This window comes from Carcharhinus amblyrhynchos, chromosome 4, assembly GCF_965287045.1.
Source record: "Carcharhinus amblyrhynchos chromosome 4, sCarAmb.v2.hapA, whole genome shotgun sequence".
NCBI lineage: Eukaryota > Metazoa > Chordata > Chondrichthyes > Carcharhiniformes > Carcharhinidae > Carcharhinus > Carcharhinus amblyrhynchos.
In genome coordinates, this window is record NC_137327.1 from 12549602 (window position 1) to 12571021 (window position 21420).

A 21420-nucleotide genomic window follows, 5' to 3' on the forward strand; every position below is an offset into this window, starting at 1 on the left:
GGGATTTTCACGATAACTTCATTGCAGTATTAATGTAAGCCTACTCGTGACAATAATCAACGAACGTTAAAACTGAAACAAATAGTGACCGTTCCCCTGGAAGTAAAGGTGACCATTTCCATGCTGTATCTGTAAACAGTGGCTAATATAACTGGTTCCCAAGCTGGTTGGGGAAGTCAAAGACAAGACAGAGAGCTTTTCTTGGGAAATTTCTTGATGTTGTTCAGTCTCGTGGCTTTACGAGCACCCAGTGTCCCAGCGATCCCTGATTTAAACTCCTTTTAATAAAACTAAAAGATCAGGAATTTAAACAAAAATGAGAGACAGTGCCAGCCCCTGTCAAGCGTGAAACAATCCTAAACTAAAAACAAAAATGTTAAAGGGGAACTTAACTAATCACATGAAAATATTATTCTTTGTGGGGGGTGATGATGTACCCCAACCCCTGTGGTGCCCACCAGTTGCTAAGGCCTGTTGCCTGCCAGTGGACACCATGTTCTCCCTCTCCAAGGTCACCCGACCATAGCCTAATTATCTCTGCTCAAAATACTTCAATAAACAGTGCCCTTCACTGCGTATGTTAACCATATAATTAACATGGCATCAACAGCAAATCCCGAGAACCCCGGCAGTCGTGGCATCTTTTTTTTTGTCAAGTTAAAGTTTATTTATTGGTGTCACAAGTAGGCTTACACTAACACTGCAATGAAGTTACTGTGAAAATACCCCGCCGTGCACCTGTTCGGGTTCACTGCCAATGCACCTAACCAGCACGTCTTTCGGACTGTGGGAGGAAACCCATGCAGACACGGGGAGAACGTGCAGACTCCACACAGATAGTGACCCAAGCCAGGAATCGAACCCAGCTGTCTGGCTCTGTGAGGCAGCAGTGCGACCCACTGTGCCACCCTGCCACCCACATGTTTGCAATGTTGACTCTTGTCACCCATTATTCTGTTGGACTGATGGTCGGAAAGATAGACAGTGACAAATGATACCTTTCTGTCCACTGTCACCTTGCTACAAAAGAACGGTAGTTTCAGCGTCAATGAGGGAGCAGGCACCACTTAAAGGGAGAATAATTCCGCTGCAGGCCATGGGAGCCAAGCAGTGATCTAGAACGCAATTGAGGGACGGCACAAGAAATCCTTTGCTACACCGAGCAATGTTTTTCTCTTTCACGTGAACTTTAGGAGTCTCTGCTCTCTTGAGGCGTTAAATTAACAATTACAGTCCTCCTGACCCGCATTTATTTTATTCTGTTCCATCATTAGCGGTTTCAACAGCTCCGAGGGTAGGCCCAAGCTTCGCGTTATTAAGCTCTGTTAATCATAATTACAGCGTATTGTGGGACCGCAGACAGTTGTAAGTACAGCTCCCAGACATGTTGCTGAAGATAAATTCCTGCACCAAATGGCAAAAGGAGGCTGTTACGAACTATCGAGAATCTTCTAATTGGAGCATAAGTTCAAGGAGCAGGAAATAAAGTCAATTCTAACCTTTATGATGCTGAATGGAGTTCTGATTCATACTGAAAACTCATCTTTCGAGGCTGCCTCAAAGACTCGTCCCAATTATTTGTCCCACTTCTCGGTGAATTATGGGGCTGTGGCGGATTCGGGGAAATGCATCCTCTAATCCATAAAGAATTCCCACTTTTTTTTGTGTCCTCCTCCCAATTTTGCTTTCCTGATTTTGATTAGCTATTAGGGTGAGAGCATAAATACCGGCATTGACTTGTTGGGCTGAATGGCTTCCTCCCATGCTGCGAATGCTAGCTAAAGCTAGGCTGGTGGTTGCTGGCCCTGGTTCAGTGGCACTCCTGCCTCTGACTGGGTCTGAGTCCCACTCCAGTGAGCACAGAATCCTGGATAACAGCTCGGTGCAGCACAATGTGAGCACTGCATTGTTAGAGGTGCTGTTTCTTATGCGTAACACTAAATTGATGCAGGCTTTGCCCTGTCAAGCCGACATTACAATCCCACGGCACTTCTTTGCAGAAGAGTAATGGTATTCTCCTTGGTGACCTGGCCAATAATTTACCCCCAACCAACATCACTATAACCGGTCATTGCTATGGGTTGGAGCTCACTCTGCGCAAATTGTCTCTATGTTACAGTGACTGTATTTCAAAATATGGTGGCACAGTGATTGGCACTGCTGCCTCACAGTGCCAGGGACCCGGGTTCGATTGCGTCCTTGGGTCACTGTCTGTGTGGAGTTTGCACATTCTCCCCGTGTCTGCGTGGGTTTCCTGCAGGTGCTTCGGTTTCCTCCCCACACTGCAAAGACATGCAGATCATGTGGATTGGCCATGTTAACTTGCCCCTTTGTGTCCAAAGATATGGAGGTTTAATGGATTAGCCATGATAAAGGTGTGGCATTAGGGCAGGGGAGAGGGTCTGGGTAAGATACTCTTGATGTGGAGATGCCGGCGTTGGACTGAGGTAAACACAGTAAGAAGTCTCTGACGAAGGGGCAAACTCTGAAAGCTTGTGGGTTTACTATCAAATAAACTGGTTGGACTTTAACCTGGCGTTGTGAGACTTCTTACTAAGATACTCTTGTCAGAGAGGCAGAATGGCTGACTTGAGACAAAAATAAATAAACTATTATTAGTGGAGGGGAGCAGGATTCAGCTTTGTATCATCTACCTAATGCCCTTTCCGCCTCCGAGCTCGCCCCAGCGAGACCAGATGAATCAAACCTGTGCTTTTTTACCACAGAAGCCCCAGGGTCAAAGAGATAATACCATCACCCACACATCCTGTAATTGTCTGAAACTGTCAAACGACAAGGCAGGGGGGAGAAAGTACTTGAGGTCAGTGGCATAAAGGCTTCAGTGTCGGTATTCAATGCTTAATTAGGGCCATTTCACCACCGAGACACTAATTAAGCTACGTATTCCTGCTGCCTTGCTAACTGCAGTGTGTGCGCTGTGTGCCACTCCCATTGGAAGATGATGGACAGTGAGGCTGGACTGACAATTTGAACCAAAGTTAGCATTTCATGCTTGGAGTCATTAGCAAAAATTGCGAAGCCAATGTTAGCCTCACAATAACCCCTGTGCAGACTCGCGCCATGGCAGATTACAGTGCCAGCTTGATAATTCACAAATTTATTTTTTTGTTGTGGTGCCCCATAAGGCTGTGTCTTCAGCCCTTTACTATACTCCTTATACACCCATGACTGTGTGGCCATATTCCCCTCCAACTCGATTTTCAAATTTGCTGATGGCACCACTGTCATGGGTTGGATCTCACACAATGACAAGACGGAGTACAGGAATGAAATGGAGAATCTGGTGAACTGGTGCGAGGACAATAATCTCTCCTTCAGTGTCAACAAAACGAAGGAGATAGTCATCGACTTCAGGAAGTACAGTGGAGGGCATGCCCCCCCGACATCAATGGGGATGAAGTGGAAATGGTCAAAGCTTCAAGTTTTTAGGTGTCCAGAGCATTAACAACCTGTTCTGGTTCCTCCATGCTGACACTATAATTGAAAAAGTCCACCAACACCTCTAGTTTCTCAGAAGACTAAGGAAATTTGGCAAGTCCACTATGGTTCTCGGCAGCCTTTACAGATGCACCATAGAAAGCTTCTTTCTGGTTGTACCACAGCTTGGTATGGCTCCTGCTCTGCCCAAGACCACAAGAGACTACAAAGGATTGTGAATGAAGTCCAGTCCATCAGTCAAACTAGCCTCTTGTCCATTGACACTGTCCACATTTCCCACTGCCCTGGAAAAGCAGCCAGCATAATCAAGAACCCCACGCACCCTGGACATTCTCTCTCCCATCTTCTCCCGCTGGGAGAAGATACAAAAGTCTGAGGTCATGTACCAATCAACTCAAGAACAGCTTCTTCCCTGCTGCTGTCAGACTTTTGAATGGACCTGCCTCGCATTAAGTTGATCTTTCTCTACGGCCTAGTAACGCTATATTCTGCACCCTCTCCTTTCCATCTCTATGCTTTGTCTGTACCGCGCGCAAGAAAGAATACTTTTCACTGTACGCTAATATATGTGACACATCAAATCAAATCACACCGAATGCATATCTCTCCAACCAGCTCCGAAGCATGCAGATGGTAGGGGGGAAGCCAGTGGGGCCTGTGTAAATAGAAGATGCTGAAAGTTAATCTTGTTCGCTGCAGGATGTGGCTGAGAAAAGTAATACCTTTGCTGCTGAGGATTACAGCAAGCTCTTTAACAAGCACACGGTCGCACACTGATATCTAATGCATGTTCCGTGCTCATCCACGGATTGTTTGAACTCCAGATTGGACATTAATCCATGACTTAAACCTCTGTGATTTTACACAGCGGAGGCTGTGTCTTCAGCTGCCCAGACATTAAGCTTTGGAATTCCCTTCCTAAATCTGTCCATCTCTCCAGCTCAGATTCCTCCACTGGGATACTCTTTAAAGCCCATTTCCTTCAGCCAGCTTCTGTTCCTCCATCCTAACATCACCACTTGGAATGCAAGCATTTTTCTACAGTGTTCCCGTGAAGCGCCTTGTGATGTTCTTACTGTTCTTGCAGTATTGTGTCCAGTGATTTGGTTATTTCAAAATCTGCCACCTGGACGTCATACCAGAGCTTGGCACCGCGCCCCATCACATCAAATGTCCTCTGGAGAAGAACACATAGTGGAGAAAATAAAATCAACACAGAAACAGAACATAGGAGCGGGAGGAGGCCATTCAGTCCTTCGAGCCTGCTTTGCCATTCATTGCTGATCATCAAATTCAATAGTCTAGTCCCACCTCCCCCCCCCCCCCCCCCCCCCCTTATCCTTTGATCCCCTGCATCTCAAGTGCTATATTGGAGGGCTTCTTGAAAACATATGATGTTTTGGCCTCAACTACTTGCTGTGATAGCCAATTCCATAGACTGACCACTCTCTGGGTAAAGAAATTTCTCCTCATCTCAGTCCTAAATGGTCTACCCTGAACCGCCAGGCTGTGGCCCCTGCCTCTGGACTCCAGTGCAAGACTGCCTGGAGAAATATGGAATTACTCCCCAGAAGGCGGTGTCCCTTCACCAGATTCCCTTTATTTACTAAGTTATCTCCAGTCCGAAGAGTATTTCTGGTATAAAGACAGAATCCAGTGTGTCGGTGGGCCTGATGCTTCTTATTATATACATAGGTGAGACTCCCTGATTGGGCTGTCAATCATTGCCTCAATCAGGGAGCTCATACTCCCCTTCGTGGGCCTCGCTGAGGTCATTACAAAATATAGTCAGACCACCACGACCAGCTCCTTAATCCATTAGATGTGAATGCCATCCTTAACAACCCTATCAATTTACCCTAACTGCAGTTTAATAATCTTGACACTGACCTATGTTGTTTCTTAGTACAGAGCTAATTACATGATTTTGGGGGGGGGTGCAGTGGGGGTGGACAGAGAAGGTGGGGGGAGGTGGGGGTTGGCAGGTGAAGAAACTGATTTTTTTCTTCTAAATTGGATGCCAGGAACACATGTTGATTCCCAGCTTGAGTCACCGTATGTGTGAATTTGCACATTCTCCCCGTGTCTGCGTGGGTTTCCTCTGGGTGCTCCGGTTTCCTCCCACATTCTGAAAGACATGCTGGTTAGGGTGCGTTGACCCGAGCAGGTGCCAGACTGTGGCAACTAGGGGAATTTCACAGTAACTTCATTGCAGTGTTAACGTAAGCCTTATTTGTGACTAATAAAATAAACTTTAACTTTAATTGGCTTTGCCGGTTAACCTGGGAGAATGCGGGTGGGGAAAGGGGGGGTGAGGACTAAAGTAAATTTGAAGTTTGTTTATTAGTGTCACGGGTAGGCTTATGTTAACACTGCCATGAAGTTATTGTGAAAATCCCCGAGTCACCACACTCCGGCACCTGTTAGGATACACGCGGGGAGAATTCAGCATGGCCAGTGCACATCTTTCGGACTGTGGGAGGAAACCGGAGGAAACCCGTGCAGACACAGGGAGAACGTGCAAACTCCACACACACACTGACCCAAGCCAGGAATCGAACCTGAGTCCCTAGCACTGTGAGGCAGCAGTGCTAACCACTGTGCCACACCTGCTCCCCCCCACCACTGCAGAATAATCCCACAACATTACACAGCAGGCTTTTGAAAAGAAGACTACTTGAACAAACGCAATGTTCCCATGTGATCCTGAGCTGTGGTTCCTTGGAGATGATGGGTGGATAATTTAAACAAGGTGGAAAGTGATTGTGATGTCTTTTACCATTTGGAGTGTCTCTGTATTTGTAACCTTTAAAACTCAGTTGAGAAGATTTCCTCATGTCTCCACACGGGTTTATTTTCCTGCAAGCGGTTTATGTTACAAATCATTGCCATCTGTACCGGTGTGCAACTCCCCCCCCCGCCACCTTTCCTAGCAAACATTGCCTCTGGTCCACGCTTGACAGGAGCCACAATCACCCCCCTGCTTCTAATTTATAGTCAGGCTTTGAGAAGATCGACAGGCCGGAGCGTTCATTTTCCAGGAGAATGTTTACTTGATAATATATTGAGCCAGGCAGCTTCCATTCCAATGGACTGAGCTGGAGAGTTTGCAAATAGAGGGTTTACTGGAATTACTTCATGTTTGTTTAATTCTTAAACAGCAGGAAACTAATTTCTTGACAGACTCTCGACAGTCGCAAAAACCCAGCCTGCAGGTGCAGCAGGTGGTCAGGAAGGCGAATGGGATGCTGGCCTTCATCGCGAGGGGGATTGAATATAAAAGTAGGGAGGTCTTGCTGCGGCTGTATAGGGCATTGGTGAGGCCGCAGCTGGAGTACTGTGTGCAGTTTTGGGCGCCGTACTTACGCAAGGATATTTTGGCCTTGGAGGGAGTGCAGAGGAGGTTTACTAGGCTGATACCGGAGTTGAGGGGGTTGAGCTATGAGGAGAGGCTGAATAAACTAGGCTTGTACTCGTTAGAGTTTAGAAGAATGAGGGGAGATCTCATTGAGACGTATAAGATGATGAATGGGATGGATAGGATAGAGGTGGAGAGACTCTTCCCGCTCAGAAAGGATAGTAGGACTAGGGGGCACAGCCTCAAGATAAAGGGGGGGCGGTTTAGAACGGAGTTGAGGAGGAACTTCTTCACTCAAAGGGTGGTGAATCTCTGGAATTCTCTGCCCGTTGAAGTGGTGGAGGCTGCGAACTGAGCAGCGACAGATCAGCCATGATCTTATTGAATGGCGGGGCAGGCTCGAAGGGCTAGATGGCCTACTCCTGCTCCTATTTCTTATGTTTCTTATGTATTTTTAAGACGCGCGTTGATGGGTTTTTGATAAGAGAGGGGATTAAGGGTTATGGGGAGAGGGCGGGAATGTGGAACTGAGCCACGACAGATCAGCCATGATCTTATTGAATGGCGGGGCAGGCTCGAAGGGCTAGATGGCCTACTCCTGCTCCTATTTCTTATGTTCTTATGTTATATTCTTATGTTCTAACGCAGATTCCATCAGCTCATCGCCATCAACTGAACTCACCTGGAATCTGTCTTCTTCTGACTAATGGTTAAACTTTAACTTTACTTTGCTCTTCCATTAATTATTCTGTCAGTCAGTTTGCCTGTCACTTCTTTCTGATGCCCCTCCCTTTCCCTGATTTTTGTAGCTCTTGTGGTCCTCCTCACATTCCTCCTCCCCGCAGCTCCTTACCCCTCCCACTCTATCCCTTATTGCGACGTTTTGTCCAGCTAACTACCCAAAGCACCCCGGGGGATACTACACTGCACCGTTTGTTCTGGTTCTTCAGCTGTCTTCGGCGAGGACAAGAGCTAAACAATTGAATTAAAGGCGCTTTTAGCACTGTACCGTTGACGCACTAACTCTGGCAAGTGTAGCGATGCATTAATTTGAAATGAAGCTAAAGTTTTGGCCTGATTGATTAGAGTGAGTTTAATTCAGAGCGATACATTGAAGTTGTTGAGCTTACAAGACAAAAACCCAGCACCTGTGCTCTTGAATGGATGTTGAGAGTCAGCAGCATGCGCGCTTGTAACGATATTTGCATAATGCACAGATTAGGCATGTGAACATTATGTTCCTCTATAGCTCTTGGAATTTAAGTAGGTCAGCACATATAATTAGCTAAGTATACAGCTGGTGGAGCCAGTTCTCTCAGATACCGTGTTGAAGTTGCATGATTTCTAAAGAGCTGATACAGTAGCCACCGGGTAGAAAAGAGGCGAACGCTTTAACTAGAGGGCATGATTACATGGTGTCAGGAAGTGTTATAGACAAGTAACTGAGGTCTGAATAGATGATACAAACAGGCCAGGATAAGGGCGCAGAGGGTTTACCATTAACTCAATGACTGGGTGGATTATAAACTAGCAAGGAATTGGAGGAATACTTGAGGGTTCAATTTAACATTGGAAATGATTTGATTTGATTTATTATTGTCACATGTATTAGTGTACAGTGAAAATTATTGTTTCTTGCACACCAAACAAAACATACTGTTCATAGGGAAGGAAAGGAGAGTGCAGAATGTAGTGTTACTGTCATAGCTAGGATGTAGAGTAAGATCGACTTAATGTGAGGTGGGACCAGTCAAAAGACTGATGGCAGCAGGGAAGAAGCTGTTCTTGAGTCAGTTGTTATGTGACCTCAGACTTTTTCCCGACAGAAGAAGGTGGAAGAGAGTGTGTTTGGGGTGCATGAGGTCCTTAATTATGCTGGCTGCTTTGCCAAGGCAGCGGGAAGTGTAGATGGCATTAATGGATGGGAGGCTGGTTTGAGTGATGGACTTGGCTATGTTCACAATGCTTTGTAGTTTCTTGTGGTCTTGGACAAAGCAGGAACCATATCAAGCTGTGATACAACCAGAAAGAATGCTTTTATGGTGCATCTGTAAAAGTTGCCCCATAAATGGCACTACTGGGGTATATATGGCACACAGTGGGGGCAATGGAAATAAAATGTTGAGTAGTTTGAGAATTTGACTTGATTTATTATTGTCACATGTATTGGGATACAATAAAAAGTTTTGTTTCCTGCGTGCTATACAAAACAGACTGTTCATAGAGTACATAGGGGAGACAGAAAGGAGAGGATGAAGAATATCATGTTACTCAGGGAAGAGGACTAACTTATAAAGAGAGGATAGGCTAGGGGGATTAGCCACAGTACAGGAATAGGATGGAGGGAAGGGTTTGGATGGGATGCTCTTTTGGAGGGTTGGTGCAGACTCAGTGGGCTGAATGGCCTATTTCTGCACTGTAAGGATTCTATGGTCCTAGGAACTTCTCGAGATATTCAAGGAAATGGGGAACTGGATTGATAATGTTGACGAGCCTTCCAAATGTGCCTCGTCTTTGTAAGCTGAGGAATTCAAAATGTGTGCTCACAGAGCGTGGAGAGAGCCAAGTTAAATTGTTGAGGAATTTTGTTTACTCCTGATTGACAGGAGAAGCATTCCAAGCAACAGACTTGACTCTTCTCCAGCTGGACCGATGGGAAAAATAGAATTGAGGTATTCTGTCTTGAAACAGCAAGGCTTCCATGACCAGGGAAGCCTGATGGGAACCTGAGAAAGAGGCAAGTGCAGCATTACAACAGAGAAGAGGAGAACCTCCAAGAGGTAGCTTGAGGAAGCAGTCATAACCCAAGCGTTATTGTCAGGTGTAGAAAAGCCTCCTGAATCTTAAAGAGTAAACCACTAGTCAATCACTGAGAGCTTGTGAAGACAACTTGATTTGATTTGATTTATTATTGTCACATGTATTAGCATACAGTGAAAAGTATTGTTTCTTGCGCGCTATACAGACAAAACATATCATACGTAGAGAAGGAGAGGAGAGAGTGCAGAATGTAGTGTCACAGTCATAGCTGGGGTGTCGAGAAAGATCAAATTAATAGAAGATAAGTCCTGATGGCAGCAGGGAAGAAGCTGTTCTTGAATCGGTTGGTACGTGACCTCAGACTTTTGTATCTTTTTTCCGACGGAAGAAGGTGGAAGAGAGAATGTCCAGGGTGCGTGGGGCCCTTAATTATGCTGGCTATGCAAGGGAGTTTACTGATCCCTGGAAAGGATATTATTGTACAGCAGTCTGGAATCCCGATATTAGGAATGAACCCAGAGGTAGAGAATGAAGCACGCAGACAGCAACAATCCACAGAATCCGCAGTCAAGAAAATTCAATCAAGAGAGAGACCGGCCAAACCATAAGACCATAAGATGTAGAAGCAGAAGTGGGCCATTCGGCCCATCAAGTTTGTTCTGCCATTCGATGAGATCATGACTGATCTGATGATAATCTTCAACTCCACCTTCCCACCGTATACCTCTAATCCTTGATTCTCTAACTGATTAAAAATCTGTGTATCTCAGCCTGCCCTGCAGTTGAAGAATTACCCTTACGTACACCATGTCCATTATATGTTCGCATAGAGAGCCCCATATGTAAGATCCATCGTCTACTTTCCAGACCAATGATTCTGCCCCTCCCCTCCCCTTATAAATCTGTGTTTTATAAAGAGCAATGGTTAGGACTCCAAGTAGTCCATAGAGGCGATTTTTCCTGTTCCACCTGGCATGTGAATTGTAGTGGGGTGGACAATGGAAAGGTCTCTTGACCTCGGGCAGGATTTTCCAGTTTTGCGGCTGGAAAATCCCATTCATGTCCATAGTCTACATTTGAAGTTCTTGGTCAGCTGCTACTCTCTATCGATTTGCTCTTTCTCCTTCTGGCTCTCATTCAGTAACCCCACCTGCTCACCCTCTCCGAGACTGGTCACCATCACATTACTGTTTGTAGGGCCAGTCTGACTGACACCTTTTCTACATTACAACCATAATGTTGCTGTAAAAAGTACTGTATTGGCTGTAAAACACTTAGGGACGTTGTGAAAATTCATGAAAGGCACTATGTAAATATTAAGTCCTTTTCCTCTTTCAACTTGTCTTTTTCATCCACATTTATCTAGTGAAATATTGATGGATGGAAAGAAAGAACTCACTTTTCGCAAGTTCCTTTTCTGTGCCAATGCTGTCGGAGCTGATTACATACCGCTGAGTGTAATGACTTGTTATAAAGCTAAAAGGGAAAGTTGGACATCCAATTCTGAATTCAGCTGGCAGAGTGGTTAGCACTGCTGCTTCACAGCGCCAGGGACCAGGGTTCAATTCCCGGCTTGAATCACTGTCTGTGTGGAGTGTGCTCATTCTCCCCGTATCTGCGTGGGTTTCTCCCGGATGCTCCAGTTTCCACCCACATTCTGAAAGACGTGCTGGTTAGGTGCATTGACCCGAACAGGCACCGGAGTGTGGCGACTAGGGGAATTTCACAGTAACTTAATTGCAGAGTTAATGTAAGCCTTAATTGTGACACTAATAAGACTCCGAAGGTCTGGATATAGTCAGTCATTATTGGCTGCCTATAGAGGCAATACAAATGTATCCTGCTTTATGTATTTCTATGTACACGGATCAGTGAAGAATACACTGTGGGCAAAAACAGCCCTGGGGAACTTGGTGCCTCATGTTCTCTCCAAGTGGGGAACTCTCCAAGCTCTGTGTCTTTGAGCCTCCATTCACCACTTATCCAGCTGAGAGATTTTAACCACAGCTGGAGTTTGCGGTTGCCCTTTTATCTAGACCACTGAGAAAGCAACTTCCTTACGCTCCCATTCTGCCCTCCTGCACTGATACCTCTTGTTACCGAGGAGAGGCCTGGACTTCACGTGACAGTTTCCTGGAGAGACATGGCTCACTCTGTGGGGAGTGTGACTGTAGGGTGTTCATCTCTCTGTAATACCAGGTGGCAGAGAGATGCTGGGGGAGAAGATGAATCTCAGCATTGCTGCATTTGGGTCAGAAGTTAGCGAAGAACGCTGCAAATACATTTCTGCGTCTGATGAAGTGTGTGTCGTTTGCAAACCGTGCACTAATTAGCTGTTCAAACTCACCATACTTACTCACGCATAGTTTACTGGTATTTATTTTAATTGACATACTCGTTACTCTGTCGTAGTTTTCCGTTTGCACCTGTTTGTAATATGTTACTGTAATTGTACTAGGCCAGGCTTTATTTAAACTCTTATCAATCATACATTTCAGGATCACAAGCTGAAGCTGTGAAGTATAAGGATAGGGAGTTCCCCGTTGGTTTACTTAGTACCTACTCTTCCCACAGATGAGCTGAGATCGATAGAACTTTCTTTCCTCTTCTGTTTGGCCTGTTAGCTGATACCAACTCCAGTGTAGAATGTACCAATCCAGAAAATGGCCCAAGTAATTTATACCCGGTCTTTATTCTCCACATTAGCCTCTCGATTCCACCCGACTTCATGTCACCTGAACAGCACATCCTGCTATTCCTTTCTCCCTCATGTACTCACCTCGTTTCCCCTTGATTACAGCCAAGCTCTTTGCCTCAATCACTCCACGTGGCGGCAAATCCAGGGATTGCTGACATTTTAGCGTTAACAGGAACCTATTTTATCATTAAGGCGATACCGAATCAGAAATTCCCAATTCCAGTCTCGTTTCATGACAGAATATTTCCAACTCCTTGCAACGTCATTTGCTGAAGTTGGCACTCCGTGCTGGCAACCTGTGGTCTGAGAATGCACCACAAGCGCACAAAAAAAACAATGGGGCAATCTTACCAGCTCACCATGCCAGGGTCTAAGGGGAGGGACCTGAAGGGGAAGTGGGGGCTGAAGGGATGTGACCACGACAGGGAGGCGGGCCTAGTCTACATCGGGGATGAACCAGAGCGGAAATTGATTGTGGTGGAGGGGGTGGGAGGTGTTCGGGGCCAGTGATCGGCTGGGGGCAGTGGGAGGATCGAGACAACGATCGGGTGGGCAGCGGAGGGATCGGGAAAGTGATCAGCCTGAGAAGGGGATTGGGGCCAGTGATTGGCTGGGAAGAGCATTGGAGTCAGAGTTTGGCCAGAGAGGCAGTGATCGGGGAGGGAGGGCGTGATGATCGATGGGGGTGCTATGTCCAGAGATGGGGGAAATTACAGATCTCCCAATATATTGGGGCACATGCGCAATAGCACCCCTACCGCTCAGCAGCCAGCTTCCCGGCATGAAGAGGCTCCACCTACTCCTGCTACTGGCAAGAATCATATTTTGCCTCATTTATCTTTCAAAGTGCTGTACAATTACATCTGGGAGCTCGCCCAAAATTGGATGTGATTCTCTCCCGTTCGATACCGTTCGGAACTGAAATTTTTTTGGTAAGATTGCTCAATGATTGTATTTATGTAGCGACCCAAATTGCTCCTACAGCTAACAAAGTACCTTAGAATACAGTCATTGTTGTAATGGGGAGAATGATGACAGCCAACTTGCACAATGAACTCCCAGTAATAACAACAAGAGAATTAACTGATCTGCGCCCTCATCCCACCCCAGCCCAGCCTACCTGGTGATCTTGGTTGAGAGTCAAGCACCAGTCAGGATAATGTTTCTGAGTGACATTTTGAGTACAGAGCGTTCTTACAAGCCTTTTCTCCTATGTAATTGTTTTACTGGCATCTGTTGAGGGTTCTGAGCAGTGAGGGCTTTCCTGTCTGCAAGAGAGTGTTCTGCAAGCAAGATCTGTCTTATTAGTGCTCCTGTTTTTGTAGCTATTACAGTGGTGCAGTGGTTAGCACTGCTGCCTCACAATACCAGTCATGATGTGGGTATGCCGGCGTTGGACTGGCGTAAACACAGTAAAAAGTCTGACAACACCAGGTTTTAGTCCAACCTATTTATTTGATAATATACTCACAAGCTTTCGAGGGACACCCTCTTCGTCAGGTGAATGGAGAGTTCTGGCCTCAGACAGAGCATATAAAGCACAGACAGTTTAGTTTCTAATCAGTAATCTCTAAACTGTCTGTGCTTTATATGCTCTGTCTGAGGCCAGAACTCTCCATTCACCTGACGAAGAGGGTGTCCCTCGAAAGCTTGTGAGTATATTATCAAATAAATAGGTTGGACTAAAACCTGGTGTTGTCAGACTTTTTACTGTGCCTCACAATACCAGCAACCCGGGTTCGATTCCTGGCTTTGGGTCACTGTCTGTGTGGAGTTTGCACGTGTGGGTTTCCTCCAAAAGATGAGTGACCGTGCTAAATCCTCCCAAACAGGCGCTGGAGTGTGGCGACTGGGGGATTTTTACAGTAACTTCGTTGCAGTGTTAATATAAGCCTGCTTACGACACTAATAAATATTTATATAAAGAAGGTAATTTTTTTAAACACCGCATTTGATGACCTTATTTACGGTCTTGTGTTGCCAAAGAGAAGTATCCCCCAGTGGGGTGCACCTTTGGTTACTTGCACTGTCGGGCAGTGCTGTGGGGCTGACAAGCAGTGTAAATGGCCTGGACTCTGTAACCTTGGCAGCAAAGGCAAACAGAAGCACTTGGACTCTGTTAGGTACAGACCTGCTGTTAATTAGCTCAAGAGGTTGTCAGTCCATCTATATTCCCTAATGTACTCATAAAAATCCCCCCGAATCACTGACACACTTAACAACAACAGCGTGTGGCATCATATATTACATGAGTGACAGTGCTTTCCCTACACTTCTCTCTGCTATGAAAGCATCATAAGTCAGGAATGAATAATAAAGCACATCAATAACATGAGAGCTACACTGCACGGCAATGCTGTGTTTAAACCTCATCCAAACTACAGCTGTCAAATGAGTACGTTTCACTGGCACTGAGCACCGCTGAGTGACAAAATAAGAGATATTCGCCTTTATTCACTGTTTTATTCCACCTCTCAGAAACATCGCAAAGCGCTTTCCATCCGGTGAATTCCTCCAACAATACCAATGACGCGCATCTAACATAGTCCCAGCGCACTCTGTCTCACTCATGTCAGATCTCATACCAAGTTATACAAAGAAACAGGAGAAAGACAGTCTTTAAGAAGCTTCTTATAAAGGGGGACGGTAAGAAGTCTCACAACAAGTCTTTCTAGATTTTCAGAAGGCGTTTGACAAAGTGCCTCACAAGAGGTTATTGCAGAAGGTCGAGGGACATGGAGTTGGGGGTAGGGTGTTAGTGTGGATAGAGGATTGGTTGTCAAATAGGAGGCAGAGAGTGGGGGTCAACGGGTGCTATTCGGATTGGCGGATGGTGACTAGTGGAGTGCCCCAGGGGTCGGTGCTGGGGCCTCAGCTTTTTACCATTTATATAGATGATCTGGAGGAGGGAACCGAGTGTAGAGTGTCGAAATTTGCTGATGAAGGGCTGGATGGCCTACTCCTGCTCCTATTTCTTATGTTCTTATGTTCTTATAACACCAGGTTAAAATCCAATAGGTTTATGTAGATTCACGAGCTTTCAAAGCGCTGCTCCTTCATCAAGTGAGTGAAGGGCAGTGCTCCGAAAGCTCGTGATTCCACATAAACCTGTTGAACTTTGACTTGGTGTTGTGAGACTTCTTACCATGTCCACCCCAGTCCAACGCCGGCGTCTCCACATTATAAAGGGGGAGAGTGTGGCAGGGAGGGAATTCATGGGAACAGAACAATCCAAATTGGGAAATAAGAATATTGTTGCGAACTGGTCTTCTATACTTCAAAGTGGAACACCAGTACGAATCACACTTTTATTTCCCCACCTTTATTGCTTTCTTTCCCAGTAGGAAGTCCCAGGCTACAGAAAGTAAGACCACAAAATGTGCAGCAATTAAAATCAGCTCTAGAGGTTAATAGGCGCAGGGGAGGCCATTCAGCCCATTGTGCCTGCACTGGTTTATTACTTGCTATCACTAAGTGCTAACTCGCTGTGTCGGTTGAATGAGCACACCCAAATCTCTCTATCAACATTTAGAAGTTTCACATCTTTTAAAAATATTCTGCCTTTGTACTTTTACAACCAAAGTGAACAACTTTGCACTTCCCTACATTACAATCCATCTGCCCTCTTATTGCCCCTCACTTAATCTGTCTATATTTTTGCAGCCTCTTTGCATCCTCCTCACAGCTTGCATCCTCATCTAGTTTTGTATCATCAGCAAATTTAGATACATTACTCTGCCACCTTCCTGAAATCACTGATGGAGAATTGTAAGTAGCTATTCTGTAGTCCCATCGCAGCCAATGGGATTTCCCAATTCAACCTCTCCTCATAGCCAATGTCCTCGAGACCAGGCAACATCCAAGTGAACCTTCTTTGCACTCTCTCTAAAGTTTCCACGGCCTTCTGGTAGTGTGGCGACGTGTTGGACATTTCACAGCAGTTTTTAAGCAAGTACAAATGACGTAGGGCCGTCAACTGGGATTGGATGCATTCCTGGATGTTAAATTAGATGACTTGCCCCCGAACTCCAGTTACTTTTCTCCAGGATTGCACACCGCAGCCTCCTGGAGATTTATCTTCAATTCATGGAGACTCCAGGCTCTCCATCTCCACCGACACCACTTTCCCCTGCCTCTAAAACCCGATAAATCTCTTAACACCTTCCAGTACTAATGCAAGGTCAATGACCTGAAATGTGAGCGCAGATTCTCTCTCCCTCTGCGCAGATACTGACTGAGCGTTCTTTTTCTGTTGTTTCATTCCTGGACATGCTTTGATTTGGTTTGATTTGATTTATTATTGTCACATGTATTAACAAACAGTGAAAAGTATTGTTTCTTGCGCACTATACAGACAAAACATACCATTCATAAAGAAGGAAAGGAGAGAGTGCAGAATGTAGTGTTACAGTCATAGCCAGGGTGTAGAGAAAGATCAACTTAATGCAAGGTAAGTCCATTCAAAAGTCTAACAGCAACAGGGAAGAAGCTGTTCTTGAGTCGGTTGGTACGTGACCTCAGACTTTTGTATCTTTTTCCCAATGGAAGAAGGTGGAAAAAAGAATGTTGGGTGGAAGAGAGAATGTCCGGGATGCGTGGATGCATGGACTGTCTGTGAGACCATGACGCTGTCTCCCGGGGTCACCGCAGTGGGGAGTTGCAGCTTACGAGGCAACTTTGCTTATTTGTCCTCAGGAAGACCCCACACAAAAAAAAAACACGCGAATTCTGCAGGCCGTCGACCTTAAAATATCTGCTGGTTTTATTCTGAAGTGTCTCCGGGACAGCAGCTGCCAGTGGCTGATACCATTGTAAAAGCAGCTTTTGACTTAATCTACTTGGATTTACACATTTTATAGGGCGTGCTGCTGTTCCACTGCAGGTCCTTCCTCTGAAGTTGTGCCTTGCTCTGCCACTAGAAGGTGCCTGAGGCCCACACAGGGATGCTTCCCCTTGAGTTCTCCTTTCCCTCTGTGGGTGAGCGTGCCTCACTCTTTGGGACATGCCGGGAGCAGGAACTAGGCGAGGAAGCAAGTCGATTGGAGAGCCAGTGCTGTGGCGCAAAGCTGCCTTCCTTGGGTTGCACAAGCCACTGATACTTTAAATAATATGGAATTGCACAGAAACAGGCCCTTTGATCTAAAATATCTATGGGTGAGATTCTCCCTCCACCTCCGCTCCCTGTGATATGTTTTCTGACAGCAGGGGCAGTTCGCCTTTGGCTACCTGTGGGATCTTCCAGTCCACTCCCGCTGATCTTTTAACATTCGTTCGTGGGCCATGGGCATCGCTGGCTGGCCAGTATTTATTGCCCATCCCTAGATGCCCTGTCCAGAGTGTCCACCACATTGCTGTGGCTCTGGAGTCACATGTAGGCCAGACCAGATTTCCTTCCCTAAAGTAGCATTGATGAACCAGATGGGTTTTTTTCCCTGACAATGGTTTCATGGTCATCAGTAGATTCTTAATTCCAGATATTTGTTTTATTGAATTCAAATTCCACCATCTGCCGTGGCAGGATTCGAACCCAGGTCCCCAGAACATTAGCTGAGTTTCTGGATTAATAGTCAAGTGATAATACCACTGGGCCATCGCCTCCCCTGTACACCGTCTTGCCCGTCCTGCTGGTGGGGGAAACCCACCGCGAGCGAGGCCACCCTTGGCGGGAACGGAAGATCCCACTGGTGGGAAGGGCTGGAAAATCCTGCTCTCTGGATTATTTTTATCCACCACGTACACCTCCTCCCATTTTATACTACCTTACCTTATTTTTGCACAATACCCCGTGAAATATTCTGTACAAACACTTTGACGAGATTATTACTGAAAAACATCTTTGCACGTCTCTGATTCAAACAAAGGATTGCAATTCAAACTTACTTTTATTAAGTTAAAGAGACAATTCTTACACAATAGATTATCTTTTCTTCAAACCAGGCTGACTGCCTGAAAAACACAGACGTTACCTGCTCTGGTAAACTTGGCTGGGCTGTTGGGTTAAATTCACCGAGCCCACATCGACAGATGAACTCAGGGTCATCTTCGGGCGAAGGTAGATCTTGCCCACCCCCTTCCATCGACATGGGTCGCTGGTCACAGCAGAATCTTCGCTGGGACTCGCCTCCACATGTCCGTTTTAGCCCCCTCTCTGGCCCTCTGTATCACAGAATCCCTTGCAGAAGGTGGCCATTCGGCCCATCGAGTATGCACTGACAACAATCCCACCCAGGCCCTATCCCTCTAATTTACCCTGCTAATCTCCCTGACATTCAGGGGCAATTTCGCATGGCCAATCAACCTAACCCGCACATCTTTGGAGTGTGGGAGGAAACCAGAGCACTCGGTGGAAATCCACGCAGACACGGGGAGAAGGTGCAAACTCAACACAGTCACCAGTGCCCGGGTACCTGGCACTGCGAGGCAGCAGTGCTAACCACTGTGCCACCGTGTTGCCCTTCTGGAATGTTCCCTGGTTTTCAGCCAATGGGGCCACAGGGCAAGGAATCACAGCACCCAATGAGGTTAGGCCAGGTCATCCTGGGTACACGTCTCCCCTTTCAAATTATGGTTCCAGGGAATCTGGCTGAAACTGGGGAATGCACAAACGTGCAGAAACAAACAAAAGAATGGTGGGTGCCATCTTACTGGCTACTTTTCCATCTTTTCCCATCCTACTGCAGTGAGGTTGGAGAATTTGACGCCCAGCCCAATCTGCATTCACAGCAGCGGGCATGGGAAAATCCTGCTGGCCTGAATGGTGATAAGATTCCGGCAATGTCTTTGTCTCTTGTTCTGGCTGAGTCCCTCTTGATGGATTCCGGATGAGAACAACTCTCCCATTGTTAAGGTTGAGTCTGTCTGTCAATTATCCCCGACAGGTCTGGGCTGGTCCCCTGTTGGCTTCTGACCTTCGCTCGTCTGCACTCCCTCAAGCCTTGCTTGCACGAGTTGTTTCTCCGTGTTTAATTACAAGTGTCCAATTTTATGTTGGGCCTAGCTGCTTAGGCCTTTGCTTGGCCACACAGCCCAAGGAGCTGGAGGGCGGAGCAAAACTAAATATGTAAAGGAAGGAGAAGGAAGCTAATTGGATAACTGTCTCAAAGAGATGGCACAGACATGATGGGCCAAATGGCCTTCTTCTGTGTTGTAACATAAGAACTAAGAGCAGGCATAGATTGCACAGTCCATTGTGTCTGTTTCACCATTTAATCTGATCATGGCTGACCTTGGTTCCAACTCCATTTTCCTGCTCTATCCCGTATTCCTTAATTCCCTGAGACTAAAACTCTGGGGCAATTTTCCCGTCCCGCCCGCCACAGGAACATAGCGGGCGGGACACGGACCGTGCGAAGGTCCGTTGACCTCGGACGGGATTTATCAGTCTTGGAATGAGCATGGCTGGAAGGTCTCGCCCTCTGTCTAGCCCAGTCTTAAACGTGTACAGTGATGGAGCATCGATAGTCCTCATATAATTCTACGATATCCTTCTGTTCTTTTCAGGCTGATGTACCTATTTAGCTTGCACTGTTTTAGCAGTTTAAAAATGAGTGGACTTCCATTTCGCACTGGGGTGAAGAGAGGTTTTATTCTCTCAGAGGGTGGTTAATGTGTTCTCCAGACAGCAGTGGAGGCTGGCTCTTTGAATGTATTCCACACTGAGTTGGAGAGAGTTTTGAACAGCAAGAGAGGTCAGAAAGGAAAGTGAATTTGAGGCCATAAGCAAATCGGTCATGATTTTATCAAATGACGGAGCAGGTATGAGGGGCCAAATGGCTTACTTCCGCTAATTCTTGTTTTCATCCTCATACATGTATCTATCCCTTTCACTTTAAAGGAGGTCTTATTGTGCAGTGGCAGAAGATGCAAGATCGAGCCTAGCAATTGGACTTGCTGGGGTGTCTGTTTAGGGGAGGCGGTGGCGTACTGGTATTGTCAATGGACTAGTGATTGGGAAACCCAGTGTAAAACTCTGGGGACCCAGGTTCAAATCCCGCCATGGCAACTGGTGTTATTTGAATTCAATTTTTTAAAAACCTGGAATTAAGAATCTACCGATGACCATGAAACCATTGTCGGAAAAGCTCGTCTTGTTCACTAATACCCTCTAGGGAAGGAAATCTGCCATCCCTACATGTGACCCCAGAGCCACAGCAACTGCCCTCTGAAATAGCTGATAGTAAGCCACCCTGTTCAAGGGCCGTGGGGAATGGGCAAGAAACTTTGGCGATGTCCACATCCAATGGAAGGAGACTTGGCGGGCCAGAGGGCCTGTTCCTCTGCTGTTCTGTTCTTTCTTCTAATAAAGAAAAAACAAACGGTAACACATCACAAAGCTCTTCACAAGAATGTATCACCAAAAATTGATAAGGAGATACAGGGGTCGATGACGGAAGGCTTGGTCAAAGCGCAAGGTTTTAAGGAGTATTTTAAAGGGGATGTTTAGGGAGAGAATTCCAGAGTTTAATGCATTGACTGTTGAAAATCTCACTAACTGCCCTGGCTGGAGACAATTCACACCTCTTTAACCTGTGCTTAACCCTGTCGTTAACCTGTGCTTAACCCTCTCTCCACTCACATTGTCTGCACCTGTAAAGATCTGATTACCTGTTAAGACTCGCATTCCAACCATTACCTTGTAATTGAGTTTGTGTCGATATATGCCTTGTTTGTGACACAAATCCTGCACTTACCTGATGAAGGGACGGGGCTCCGAAAGCTCGTGCTACCAAAGAAACCTGTTGGACTTTAACGTGGTGTTGTGAGACTTCTTACTGTGCTCACCTCAGCCTACTGCCGGCAACTCCACATCTTGATTGCTGAAGGCATCAGTGAGCATAAGAAAGGCCCTGCGCACCTCAGACATTCTCTCTTCCACCTTCTTCCATCAGGAAAAAGGTACAGAAGTCTGAGGTCACATACTAACCAACTCAAGAACAGCTTCTTCCCTGCTGCCATCAGACTTTTTAACCTTGAATTAAATTGATCTTTCTCTGCATCCTAGCTATGACTGTAACACTACATTCTGCGCTCTCTCCTTTCAATCTGATCATAGAATCCCTACAATACACAAGGAAGCCATTCGGCCCATTGAGTTGTACCGACCACAATCCCACTCAGGCCCTATTCCTGTATCAGCACACATTTA

The 21420-nt window shown here is 46.1% G+C and overlaps 1 protein-coding gene across 1 annotated transcript in view; it reads left to right on the top strand.

Annotated features, from left to right (window-relative positions):
- gse1b (Gse1 coiled-coil protein b) overlaps nt 1-21420 on the top strand; it is a 575648-nt gene that overhangs the window by 218616 nt on the left and 335612 nt on the right. The gene's annotated exons all lie outside the window — the stretch shown is intronic.